Genomic DNA, 3,293 nt, shown 5'->3' with positions numbered 1-3,293 from the left:
CCCATACTAGGTAGGTTTGCTATTACCGATAAGACAAAATATTGGGTTGCTGTGGCCTGATTGGTAACGTCTCTGCCTGGTGATCGCCAGTCGGGGGTTCGAGTCCCGCTCAAACTCGTTAGTGCCATTAGTGTCTGCAACCTTACCATCCTTGTGAGCTAAGGTTGGGGGGTTTGGGGGAGCCTATAGGTCTATCTGCTGAGTCATCAGCAGCCACTGCCTAGCCCTCCATGGTCCTAGCTTGGGTGGAGAGGAGGCTTGGGCGCTGATCATATACTATATAGTCAGTCTCTAGGGCATTGTCCTGCTTGCTAGGGCAATGTCACTGTCCCTTGCCTCTGCCATTCATGAGCGACCTTTAAACCTTTAAAAGTCTCCCTTTATTGCTAATCTGGAGTTGGCCACCGTGGTGACGAAAACTGGCCAAACCCCAGACATGAATAAGGGCATGTTGAGGCCTTTGCCCTGCAGTGGGCTTAATTGATTGATTGATTTGGGGTTTTCTGGCATCCTGTCATCTAAGGTCATTGACGCCGATATCGTTTATTTTAAATAAAAAAAAACAACAACAAATATTCAATTAAAACCATAAAAACAAATAAGTCATTTTAAAAGTTAAATTGCTGTTGTTGTTAAAAGTCTCTAGTTCATGCATGTTGTTTACGACTTCTGTTCAAGTAAATCACTGAATATGATAAGTTCCAGTTCCAATTGATATTGTCGGGTCGCTTGCACTAAAAATTCATGACGAACTTGATATAACCCATAATGTTTATAGATACCTTATATCATTGTCTTGATATAACCCATAATGTTTATAGATACTTTATATCATTGTCTTGATATAACCCATAATGTTTATAGGGTACCTTATATCATTGTCTTGATATAACACATAATGTTTATAGATACCTTATATCATTGTCTTGATATAACCCATAATGTTTATAGATACCTTATATCATTGTCTTGATATAACCCATAATGTTTATAGATACTTTATATCATTGTCTTGATATAACCCATAATGTTTATAGGGTACCTTATATCATTGTCTTGATATAACACATAATGTTTATAGATACCTTATATCATTGTCTTGATATAACCCATAATGTTTATAGATACCTTATATCATTGTCTTGATATAACCCATAATGTTTATAGATACTTTATATCATTGTCTTGATATAACCCATAATGTTTATAGGGTACCTTATATCATTGTCTTGATATAACACATAATGTTTATAGATACCTTATATCATTGTCTTGATATAACCCATAATGTTTATAGATACCTTATATCATTGTCTTGATATAACCCATAATGTTTATAGATACTTTATATCATTGTCTTGATATAACCCATAATGTTTATAGGGTACCTTATATCATTGTCTTGATATAACACATAATGTTTATAGGTGCCTTATATCATTGTCTTGATATAACACATAATGTTTATAGGTGCCTTATATCATTGTCTTGATATAACACATAATGTTTATAGGTGCCTTATATTATTGTCTTGATATAACACATAATGTTTATATGTACCTCATATCATTGTCTTGATATAACTTATAAATGTTTAGATGTACCTTACATCATTGTCTTGATATAACCCATAATGTTTATAGGGTACCTTATATCATTGTCTTGATATAACACATAATGTTTATAGGTGCCTTATATCATTGTCTTGATATAACACATAATGTTTATAGGTGCCTTATATCATTGTCTTGATATAACACATAATGTTTATATGTACCTCATATCATTGTCTTGATATAACTTATAAATGTTTAGATGTACCTTACATCATTGTCTTGATATAACCCATAATGTTTATAGGGTACCTTATATCATTGTCTTGATATAACACATAATGTTTATAGGTGCCTTATATCATTGTCTTGATATAACACATATTGTTTATAGGTGCCTTATATCATTGTCTTGATATAACACATAATGTTTAAATGTACCTCATATCATTGTCTTGATATAACTTATAAATGTTTAGATGTACCTTACATCATTGTCTTGATATAACCCATAATGTTTATAGGGTACCTTATATCACCGTCTTGATATAACACATAATGTTTATAGGTGCCTTACATCATTGTCTTGATATAAGCCATAATGTTTACAGGTACCTTATAGCATTGTCTTGATATAACTTATAATGTTTATATGTATCTTATATCATTGTCTTGATATAACACATAATGTTTATAGGTGCCTTACATCATTGCCTTAATATAAGCCATAATGTTTATAGGTGCCTTACAGCATTGTCTTAATATAAGCCATAATGTTTATAGGTACCTTATATCATTGTCTTGATATAACCCATAATGTTTATAGGTGCCTTACATCATTGTCTTGATATAAGCCATAATGTTTATAGGTACCTTATATCATTGTCTTGATATAAGCCATAATGTTTATAGATACCTTACATCATTGTCTTAATATAAGCCATAATGTTTATAAGCACCTTATATCATTGTCTTGATATAACCCATAATGTTTATAGGGTACCTTATATCATTGTCTTGATATAACCCATAATGTTTATAGGGTACCTTATATCATTGTCTTGATATAACCCATAATGTTTATAGGTACCTTACATCATTGTCTTAATATAACCCATAATGTTTATAGGTACCTTATATCATTGTCTTGATATAACCCATAATGTTTATAGGTACCTTATATCATTGTCCTGATATAACCCATAATGTTTATAGGTGCCTTACATCATTGTCTTGATATAACCCATAATGTTTATATGTACCTTATATCATTGTCTTGATATAACCCATAATGTTTATAGGTACCTTATATCATTGTCTTAATATAACACATAATGTTTATAGGTGCCTTATATCATTGTCTTGATATAACCCATAATGTTTATAGTTGCCTTATATCATTGTCTTAATATAAGCCATAATGTTTGTAGGTACCTTATAGCATTACCTTATCCAATACCTTATCCCAGAGAGGGATCCAAAGTATCTGGCCAGTTAAAAGACCCAATAACTCTCTAGCGGTAGTATCTCAACAGGTGTCAGGTACCTTAGCCAACCTACTACCTACGGTGGGAAAGATATTTCATGAACTTTGGACCAAACATTTTGATAATTCGTTCAGTATCAATTACTGATGCTAAGGTATGAAACGATACAAAATGAAAAATAAACCATTTGCTTTCAACTGCGAAGTGTCCTCATAGGATTCACCAATTGCACAAGCGTCCTAGCTGGGCTTTC

The sequence above is a fragment of the Palaemon carinicauda genome, unplaced genomic scaffold (assembly GCF_036898095.1).
Source record: "Palaemon carinicauda isolate YSFRI2023 unplaced genomic scaffold, ASM3689809v2 scaffold19, whole genome shotgun sequence".
Taxonomy (NCBI): domain Eukaryota; kingdom Metazoa; phylum Arthropoda; class Malacostraca; order Decapoda; family Palaemonidae; genus Palaemon; species Palaemon carinicauda.
This window is presented reverse-complemented; position numbering follows the sequence as displayed.